Raw genomic sequence first — 12248 nt, forward strand, 5'->3', positions numbered from 1 at the left:
CCCTACTTCAATATAATGCAATATCCTAAGTTTTGTTGAGTTGAATATAAATTTTAGGCCAAAGGCCAAGCACTGGGACCTATGAGGTCATTCAACGCTGAAATGGAAATTAACAGTCAGAAGCTGCAATGAACCTCAAGCAATGCCTACAGTGCACTGCATGAGGCCCACTGACGGCACTACGCCTCCCTACGTGTGAAATATCCTAAGTGAACACGGTTTTGTCATTTAAAATCATTTTGTTTATATCTGATCAAGCCTGACATGGAATATTCGGTGTTAACCAGTCAACTAATGACCCATCAGCCACCAGATACGTGCTTCTTTTGACGTGAGATTATTTCCGGGTGTCTCTGCTGGAAATGAATAATATTCATATCATGAACACGTATACTATAGACAATATCATTCTGATACTATATAGACAATATGTTAATTCCTCTTGACGTGAACAAACGACGCAAGAGTACTACGACACATAGAGAGAGGTTATTATTATTATTATTATTATTATTATTATTATTATTATTATTATTATTCAGAAGATGAGCCCTAGTCATTTGAAACAAGCCCATCAAAGGTGCCACTGACTTGTAATTCAAGCTTCCGAAGAATAGGAAAGAAGTTATAGAAGAAAGGATTGATCTGATATTATAAAAGAGATAAATAAATAAATAAGTAAATTAAATATAATTAAATCATCAAGAGTACAAGGTGAATTGTTTAATGGCCATAAAGCGTTGTTTCTTCGCTAGAGGTTTTGAAGTTATTGGCGTCATTGGAAGCTTTGGGAAATAAGCCTTACCTGCGGACATGCCAGCTAGTACGAGTCACGTCAATATCTAATTTTTTACCGACGTAGCACCAGTTGGAGATCATGGGGGATCACACTGGTTCGCTCTAGACTGATTCAGAAAATAATTGGTGTATATTTATGGCAAACAACGACCTACAACAATCAGCCTCCCGGGGGGAACATATGGCGGCATTTGGCAGCTATACAGGTGTGTTCCCTGTCGACGATGTACGTAATATAACACGTTACTCTGTTAGAATCGTTGCAGGTTATCAATAGCTTAGTTAAATTTGTATTTGTTTTCTTTTTTTAACAAAATTAGTCGCTCTGCGTTAACCTACTTTTGCTACCAGTCCGGAAATCGACAGTCGCAGGTTTTGTTTACAAACACCTTGAAGATGCGAGCTATGGAGGCATTTGGCAACTCCGATATGTGGCAATTAATATCCACATGTTTATTCTAGCAAATGAGAAGCTGATTGTGAAACAAAGGCAATGAACACGGGACAAAAAGCTAGTTCATCCGATGACAATGTAACGTTAATTACGTAGCAATAGTTTTCGACAACACTGAAGAGTTGCCAGATGTTAGATGGCCCCCTTAACTTGTCGTGATGTGCGACGAAATTTATGAAGAGAACTGTGCCATACCTGCTTGATATTTATATGAAACGAATGATAGAAGAAAATATGGAAGGAGAAGATTTAGCAGTCTTGCAGAATAAGAGTAGTAGTTTGGTAGGAATGAAAACCTAAATGTAATATGCATATAAGACTTCATTGGTCTTCGTCTAGAGAAGGTGCAGATCCAGAAACTGTAGAACAGTTTGAAAGTAAAGAATAAGATGTGAAACTGAAATTTAACAAACGACATCGATAAGACCTTTACAGGTGTTCGGCAATAATACTTGGAAAATGGAAATAGAAGGTTACAGTGAAATTGACAAAGTGCCGAGGCGAAAGTGGGTGGAGCCTCATGAAGTCATCATTCTGACGATAATTATTGGTGAAGGTTTAAAGCCAAAATACGGTACCGGCTATTTTTTTTTTCAGTAAATAGGTAGATAGCCAATAAATAAAAATTGCTTGACATTGGATATAGCAGTTATCAAATCAAGCTTGTCTACTATGTTTTTGAAAATTACCAACTATTCCCTACATCTTGTCAATCTGATTGTGACCTATAAAGTAGACTGTAATTTCTTAGGAAACCTATTTTGGGAGTTAGACTAATAATAGAAGTGTTTTTGTATTTATTAACATATTTTGTTGGTTTGTTCATCATGACAATTATCACTGGAGAGGTTTCAGAGTTCATAAAGGTGTACTGCTTTGCTTGTATTTAAATTTGTATGTCATTGTTGCCAGAGGTTTAGCCTTCGTTACGTACAGCCAATCATCCATCGAGAAAGAGGAAAGAAATGCTGTCATAAGTTACGTAACGAGTGCGTTCGAAACCTTTTCTCTGAGTAAGTTGGCCAGTCTTCAAAAAAGGTCACTTTTACATTATAAGTACCAAATTTATTCAACCTACGTAATGCAGAATACAGTCAAAATTTATGTGTAGATATAATATGTATTCTGAATAAGCGTTATATTTATGAAATGCATAGATAAAAAGTTATTGCGAAAAAACCGTGTTACAGAGGCCCTGAATCTCATAGTAGTTGCTTTATATATATACATATATATATATATATATATATATATATATATATATATATATATGTATATATATAATATATATATATATATATATATGTATGTATGATATATATATAAATATATATGCAGAAGCTAAGTACTATGCCTACCTCTTAAGTAAATGGGGATACAATCCACAAAAATGTAATATCCTTCTGTAGTTTTATAAAATATATATTTCTTGAACGGCAAATCAAAGTTTTCGACCACAGCAGCCGATGGTCGAAAGCTTTAGTTTGCTTGACAAGAAATATACATTATATGAAACCACACAAGGATTTTACATCATTGTGGATTGTATCCCCATACACACACCCACACACACACACACACACACATATTTATATATATATATCTAATAAAAGGAGCCCATAAAAACACCAAAATATAGAGAAAAAGTACTATATTTCAGAGACTGCTGTCTCCCTCTTCAGGTAGATGAATGAGAAAAGTTTACAGAAAAGGTGGTATTTATACCAAGAGGTCCATCCACAAACAAGCCATTTTAAGTCACCCCCGCTGATAATCTTCCTTTAATCTTCTTAAGGGTTGGTTGAATGAAGACGTTGTCGATCGTGTCCGAAATCCATGCTCCTTTTGAGATGTTCATTACCTGCCTCTCTTTTATTAAGGCCGATTCCATCATTTGACTCTTGTACCGGCAGTTGCTGCTATAAATTACACGTGACAAATTCAAGTTTATTCTATGGTTATGTTCATTTATATGGTTGAAAATAGCCGAGTTCTATTGTCCATACCTAACTGACCGTTTGTGTTGTATTAATCTCTGGGGAAGGGATTTACCTGTAAATCCAATGTAAGATTGGTCACAGTCCTGGCATGGGATTTCGTATACCCCAGAGTCCTTTGGAGATGTCTTTTGTTGGACGTTAATCAGGGATTTGGCTAAGGTGTTTGGGTAAGTAAATACAAAAGGGTTCGATTTTCCGAGGAGGTTGGTTATTCTCTTAATCGTGTCCAGGTGGGGAATTATTATTTTATTGTTGGGTGTATCTCTGGTCTTGTCTTTAGGGGGTCGGTAGAAAATTACGTTTGCTTTGTGAATTGCTTTCCTCAATTATTATGGTCAGGATATTTTAAAGACAAAAGTTGCTTGCGAATTAGTTCAAATTCTTTTTCCAGGAATTCTGGGGAACAAATTCGTAAGGCTCTTAAGAACAAGTTACTAGCTACACCTATCTTGATAGTAATATCATGATAGCTAAAGTAGTGAATGTATGAAAGTGAGAACGTTGGTTTTCTGTATATGGTAAATTTGTATTCTGTCGTATCTCTGATTATTAAAACATCAAGAAAAGGAATTTTGTTGTCTGTTTCCCATTCAACTTTAAATTTGATGCTGGGCACTAATGTGTTTAATTTCGAGAGGAATTCATTAAAATTGCCCCACCTATTATCCCAAAATGTTAGGATATCATCCACGTATCTCATCCACAGCATGTTTTTGAGTTTTATTGCATTTATTACTGTAGTTTCAAAGTATTCCATGTACAGATTGGCTAGAACAGGACTTAAAGGACTACCCATACTACACCCGAATTTTTGCTTGTAGAATGATTCCCCGAATGAAAATACGTTATTAGATGCACATAATTCAACTAGCTTTATTATTTTGTCAAGCGCCAATGGGAAATGATCTGAATAGGGGGATAATTTTACCCTTAAAAACTGAAGAACGTCCTGTACTGGTACTTTAGTGAACAGGGAATCTACGTCAAGGCTTAAAAGTTTTATGTTGTGAAGTGGTATATGTGCTTCTCTGAATTTGTGACAAAAATCTTCCGAATGTTTAATGTGACTGGGAGAAAAAGTGCCTAAAAAAAGTGCCTAAAAAATTTAGTTTTAAATTTAGGCTTATCCTTTGCCCTTATGCCAGACCGCAAAAACAACCTAGACTTCATAGTGGCTTTTGATAAATTCATATCTGACAAAAACTACAACCGTGAAGAGATATGTTTAAAAGGAGTGTTACTAAATGCTTTAACTGACTTACATAAGAAATATCCTGTTCCCCGCAGATTCATGATAGCCATCCACTCGCTAAAAAAGTTAGATGTTATAATAAGTAGATCCGACAAAGACGGCAAAATCGTAATAATGGACAAAGACTTCTACCTTGACAAAATCAACCAGCTCCTTAGCGACACAAACACATACGAAAAACTGACGAAAAATCCCCTCCAAAACGTTCCCACAGAATTTTTTCGGAAAGTAAGATTAATTGGCAAAGACAAAAAGAGTATTGAACTATTAGAGAAATTTAAAGTAATTAATCCTAAATTACCCTATTTTTATGGCCTTCCCAAAACTCACAAAGACAATCTTCCATTCAGACCCATCGTTTCATGTGCCGGTGCTTTCAATTACAAAATTTCTAAATGGTTAGCTGGCCTCCTTTCCCCTTTTTTAGGCACTTTTTCTCCCAGTCACATTAAACATTCGGAAGATTTTTGTCACAAAGGAGCATGGATTTCGGACACAATCGACAACGTCTTCATTCAACCAACCCTTAAGAAGATTAAAGGAAGATTATCAGCGGGGGTGACTTAAAATGGCTTGTTTGTGGATGGACCTCTTGGTATAAATACCACCTTTTCTGTAAACTTTTCTCATTCATCTACCTGAAGAGGGAGACAGCAGTCTCTGAAATATAGTACTTTTTCTCTATATTTTGGTGTTTTTATGGGCTCCTTTTGTTAGATGGAATTCTGTTGTTACAGAACATTTTTACCAGTCATTATATATATATATATATCCTATATGTATATATATATATATATATATATATATATATATATATATATATATATATATATATATAATATATAGTAAGATCTGGTTGCGAGATGATAACGGATTATGCAGTTGGGGAACGGGGGTGGGGACGTGATGGAAAAGTTAGTACAAGTGTAAAGAGAGGCGTCATATTTCATGTCGGAGAGATAACAGTCTAGAGTACTGATGGAAGCGGGTAAAAGTGAGAAATAATAATAGAAAAAAATAAAAGTGAGTTGGATACGGAAGTAAATGGCTCAAAGAGCACAGAAAACTTTGGAGCAGAAAATCATATTATGAAGAATAAATGAGAATGGGGAGTTTGCCTCAGACGCGATTTCATTAGAAGTGCATTGAAGGATTTCAGTGGAGTCAAGTTCCTATACAGTAGATTCACATCACCCGTGCATTTGATGTTTAGGCCAGTCCCCTACGACGACGCTCCTGATTGGGCTGTTGATAAGCCAATCACAGGGCTGGACACTCTCAGTCTCTCTCTAGAGTTCGCATAGGCAGGATGTATGTTCCACATCTCTTCCGAGGTATACTTTTGAAAAATGTATCCCTCAGGAGAGATGGACGGTCCTAGACATTAAATGCACAGCTGATGTGAATCTACTATAGAACTTACACGCGATCTTTCGTGCCGTGCATTTTTTTTTTCTTTATATTGCGTACATGTTACGATAATGTAGTATGCATAACACCTGTGGCAAATGAGCTCTAATGACGCTTATGAATTTCTCTATTGATATACCATATATTACTCTAATTGAACTAAATAGTGACCGTTATTGCCTCAGAGACAGACGACCGCAGTCCTGCGTCTTCCCCTTGATTTCGATTACAAAACTCCTATTTACAAAGTCCTCATAATATGCGGATAAAGATTCCATCAATATATATCACAGTAAACATGTTAAAAAGAACTAAAGGGAAAAAATGATTTAGTAGAGGGTCCTCATTTGCTGGGATACAATAGACTAAACTTCGTTGCCAAGTGATATCAGAGACTATTTTAGTGTGAACACTACAGTAATGTACATGTACAAGTGTTACTGCGCCCGCGGATACGTGTACACCTGTACAGCGGAATGGTTATGACAATCGTATGTTTTTGTTATCAGTTAATATCTACAACATTGTACTCTTATACTGTAAGGAATATTCAAAGTAGCATACGAATGTGTATATAATCGATAACATTCATTTGGATATTGACTGGTCAGTATGCTGCGCCTGATTGTTTTAGAATTGTTTCTCGTTTGTGTATTTGGTGAATAGGCATCATGCGTGCCGTGTAATTTGGCGAATAGACATCTTTCGTGCCGTGTATTTGGCTAATTGGCGTCTTTTGTGCCGCATTATCCTGATATTTGCTATTCGTTCTGCCCATATGTCAAATCACCCTAAGTTACCAACGGTAACTGATGGTTGTCTGTCTGTTCTTCATCTCTGTTTGCCAGTAATGTACAAAGTTATATAGTAGTAGTAGTAGTAGTAGTAGTAGTTATAAGGATTGGACTTTGCAACGGCTCACTGCGATATTTCATCTCCTCCATTTGAAATGGTATAGGTTTCTTAACCTCGTTGTGAGCTAATTTACTATCACGCATAATCATCTACTGATAGAATTGCAACTTCTTAGATTATACACACACACACACACACACACACACACACACACACACACACATATATATATAATATATAGATATATATATAATATATATATATATATATAGTATATATATATCTCTAGTTCTATATATTAATATATATATAGATATATACATATATATATATATATATATATATACTATACTCTATATATATATCTTATATATACTATATATATATATATATATCTATATATTATATATTATCTATATATATACATATATTATGCATATATATATAATTGATAATAAAAGTAATTATTATATATCATATATATTAATATATATATATATATATATATATATATATATATATATATATATATATATATTAATATATATATATAATATAATATATATGTATATATATATATATATATATATATATGATCATATATATAATATATGATATATATAATATATATATCATATATATATATATATATGATTTTTATAATATATATATAATATATATGCATCTATATATAATGATAATAATAGTAATTATTATTATTATTATTATTATTATTCTTATAGTCAGGTAATGAACCCTGTCCATATAGAATAGGCCTGCAGGAACCAATGACTTGCAATTGAAGCTTCCGAAGAATATTGTGGTCATTTGAAAGATATGGCAGAAATTAATTGGAAATACAGCAAGAAGAGACAAGTTATTAGAAAAGAAAGATAAATAAACAAAATGAATAAAGAGATGTCAATAGATACTTAAAAGGACAAGGGACTGGTGATTATGTCATTCAGTCTTTTGCTCAGTAACTAGACTACGGTTTTATAGTCTTTCTGTTAAAACCTATTTATATATTTATATATACTTATCTATATATATATATAGATATATATATATATATAGGCCTCCAGTTTTTGATAGGCCTCATTTCTTCAACTTTAGGAACCAGCCTAATTATATGTCTTCGCTTTGACTCAGAAAGCGTTTTCCAGTATCGTTAATTCTCGCAGTTCTGTGAATTCCTCTTCGTTTATTTTCCGAGCTTCTCGTAAAATTCCACCGCCATGATCTCTCTCATTTTCAATCGCATCCTCAGTTGTTTTATTCACCTCGAGATTATTCACATCTTCAGTTAATGATGAGTCGTCTTTCGCCGTTACATTTTGTTACACTTGATAAAGAATGTCACCGGTAGGCTCAACTTTGGAGGGTGTCCCGATTGTAAAAAATCGTAAAAATATTTGCCAAAAATACACTAATCAAGACAGGCTTATGAAATTTTCAGGCATTATTAGCACTATAATAACGCATATTCCCTGTGAGTTTTATCATCCTACAGGGAAAATTAATGATTTTATTTAAAAAAATGTGAAAAAATGCAAAAATTCCGGGCCCCTCGTACTGAAGGTTATTTGGTGATTGGGGAGAAACTACAGTCTTGAATAGAAATTCGCTCTGAGGATATGTTGGTATATCCACCTGGAACATGCACAAAAAAAATTATCAAAATAGAACAGTAAATAAGCACATTATAACAAAAAAAAGAGCAACAACTTCAGGTAAGTTCAGCGAAAGCCCTGCCGAAAAATCAGACTATAGCTAGGAAGAAATATTCAGGAAAAATTCAAATCTCGATTTAGGGACAAAACCTTTTGAGAGTTTGTAGTTATTATGTCACTTGATAGACTAAAACATCTAAAAATTATATTATTTAGGACAATCAAAGAAACCACCCCCCCTTTTTTTGGGGGGGGGTGGTTTCTTTGATTGTCCTAAATAATATAATTTTTAGATGTTTTAGTCTATCAAGTGACATAATAACTACAAACTCTCAAAAGGTTTTGTCCCTAAATCGAGATTTGAATTTTTCCTGAATATTTCTTCCTAGCTATAGTCTGATTTTTCGGCAGGGCTTTCGCTGAACTTACCTGAAGTTGTTGCTCTTTTTTTTGTTATAATGTGCTTATTTACTGTTCTATTTTGATAATTTTTTTTGTGCATGTTCCAGGTGGATATACCAACATATCCTCAGAGCGAATTTCTATTCAAGACTGTAGTTTCTCCCCAATCACCAAATAACCTTCAGTACGAGGGGCCCGGAATTTTTGCATTTTTTCACATTTTTTTAAATAAAATCATTAATTTTCCCTGTAGGATGATAAAACTCACAGAGAATATGCGTTATTATAGTGCTAATAATGCCTAAAAATTACATTAGCCTGTCTTGATTAGTGTATTTTTGGCAAATATTTTTACGACTTTTTACAATCGGGACCCCTCCACAGTGGAGACTACCCTTTACAAAGTTCAGTTTCTTATTTTCCTATCGTTTTTGTATGTCCCGTCCGTCCGCCCTCAGATCTAAAATGCTACTGAGGCTAGAGGGCTGCAAATTGGTATTTTGATCAGCCATCCTCGAGTCATCAAATGTACCAAATTGCAACCCTCTAGTCTCAGTAGTTTTGATTTTATTTAAGGTTGAATGTAGCCATGGATCGTGCATCTTGCAGCACTTTTCGGAGCCATGGGACGCACCCTCACTCTACCGCATCTGGTGAGCAACTGAAAACTTCTGGTCATAGTTGATGGTTTAATACAGCATTATACGCTGTACAGAAAATTACTGGTTTCATCGTTGTAATGATTTTCGTTGCGATTACTTTCATAGGTTTTCGTTTACGAAAAATTTTCTGCAGTCTCATCAAATTCAGTGAGACGTTTTCCAAGATCAAATTGTTCTTTTGTTTTCCAAACAGTTATATAACTTTTTCTTTAATGGGAATTTTTTTTTTTTTTTGGGGGGGGCGGGAATTCCTTTCGCTGTTACAGACCTTTTATTAATTTAATTATTTATCTATTTTTGTTAGCTTATACGCCTATTTGCTAACTTGCAAAACCATATTTTTCTTTGCATTTTCAATCATTTTACGTACAAAAAACTTTTTCATCAGTGTCTTTACTAGAGAGTATAGGACCAAAAAATGAAAAATTCTCAGCAAATTTCTTCGTCGAAAAAAAAAAATAAAACTTTTATTCGAGGCTCCACATCAAAAGTGACTTCCAAAAGAAACAGGCAAAGTCTTGCCCCAACTGGAGCATTAGACCAACAGACGCTTGACCGTTAAATGGTCCTAAATATACCTAATCCTTGAACAACAGCAAAGACCTCAGGGAGAATTCCGTCTCGCTCTCTGTAGAAAGAACTACACCTCCGGGAGCATATTTCCCAAGTCTGGAAGAGTTTAGGGATGGGGAAAATTAGGACCAATCAAAGCGCATGGAGCTGAACCTTGACGTCACAAGCCACGCCTTTTAGCTACACTCGGTCTCATAGCCATTATTGCCAGTCACATTGCCGAAGAAAAACTTCCCCATTTCACAATTTACGGCTTGTATGACCTATATATTTTAGTCAGATATACCGAAACATAATGCAACACCAATTCAACAAATAGTATATTCTTCAAATGAGATACACCGTGAAATATATTATGCCCTTATTGGCTTCTCCCTCTTGGTAATAGTGCTCAGTCCCCCTTAATTCCTGCTCACAAAGTCGATATTTACTGCATAAATAATATTTTCATGGCAAGTGGCTGTGGCTAAATTATAAACTTGAACATGTTTGTTTAAAGCCATTTAGAAATAGTTGCGGTAACACATGGGATGAATGAAAAATATACAAGATGAAAAATAAAATAATAATTGCATTATGCTTAAAAGAAATGTGGAGGTTACAGTTTTGATGACAAATATACGTACCCCGTAGGGGGATAGTACCACACATTTTCAAGTATGTAATTTACACGCATGTTCAAGTATATAATTTACACCTCATTTGGTGCAATGTAGGCTGTACTTAAGGTTCTTTGTAGCGTCCCTTCGGCGCCTCGCTGCAACTACTTTCATTCATTTTACTGTTACCTCCGTTCATATTCTATTTCTTCCATCTTATTGTCCACCCGCTCCCAACAATTCCTTCATAGTGCAACTGCTTTGAGGTTTTCCTCCTGTAACACCTTTCAAACCTTTTACTGTCAATATCCGTTTCAGCGCTGAATGGCCGTAGTTGCCCCGTGCTTGGCATAATGCGAAAAATCTATGTAAAAAAAATATTATGCACTTAATTTAAGGCATACATTTGGCCATTGAGTGTGAGCTTGGATGAAAATAGTCGTATACTCATATACTACCGTTAACCCTAGCTTTAATTGATACGTGTTGAATATTTGCCTAAAATTTTCTGTTGAAAGAGAGTTGGAAAAAAGTGTCATCCATATTTACTTTAAAGCATATCGCAGTTCTAATAAATTTATGCATCAATTCTGCTCTAGTTCAGCTTAGAAAAAAGTCTACTGTAACTCCGTAAATAGGTAGTATTTTGTACTCCTATAATTGCTAAAAGTATTACATACTAATGAAATACTCATTTTGATTCTTTGCACACAATGAATGACAAGGACATCTGGAAGGTTTTATAAAAACGGAATCCACCTCAAAAAGGCAATTTTTTACTACAGCTTATCAAGTGCACCTTGAAAAAAACCGTATTCAGATTAGCTACTGACAGGATGAGTTTGTCACGTAACTATATTTGGTTACATTAGGCTAACTTAGATCACCAAAACAACAATACCGTAGGTTTCCTTAAGGGCACATTAGCTCTTGAAATAATTTAGTGAATGAAGCTGAAACTGTGTTCCTGCAAATAGTAGGGACCATATCAGTCTGATTCCTGTTCATGGCCTAGTTATGACCAGTATATTGCTTTTATGCAATGCACAGTAATGTGCATTACTACGAAATACCATATGTCAATAGAAATCCGCAGTGTATTCCTACTCCCTCTCTCTATTTTCCCCTACAGACAGGTCAGATACCATCATTTTTACCATCTTGTTTGATTCATCCTGTGAGTTATCGCAACCCTTTATAAATGGCTTTAAACATGCATTTTCAAGTATATAATTTAAAAATTCGCGATGTGAAATTATTATTTACCAAGAGGGAGAAGCCAATGACGCATAATATATTTCACGGTGTATCTCATTTGAAGAATATATTGTTGTTAAATTAGTGTTGCATTATGTTTAGATATATCTTACTTAAATGTCATACAAACCGTAAGCTGTGATATTGAGAAGAAAGTATTTCTTCGGCATCGTAACTAGCGGTAGTAATGGATATAGGACTGAGGAGAGAGCTAAAGACGTGGCTTGTGACGTCATGGATCAGCTCCACGCGCTTTGACTGGTCTTAATTTTCCCCACCCCTAAACTCTTCCTGACTTGGGAAATATGCCTCC

This window comes from Macrobrachium nipponense, chromosome 13 (genome assembly GCF_015104395.2).
Source record: "Macrobrachium nipponense isolate FS-2020 chromosome 13, ASM1510439v2, whole genome shotgun sequence".
NCBI lineage: Eukaryota > Metazoa > Arthropoda > Malacostraca > Decapoda > Palaemonidae > Macrobrachium > Macrobrachium nipponense.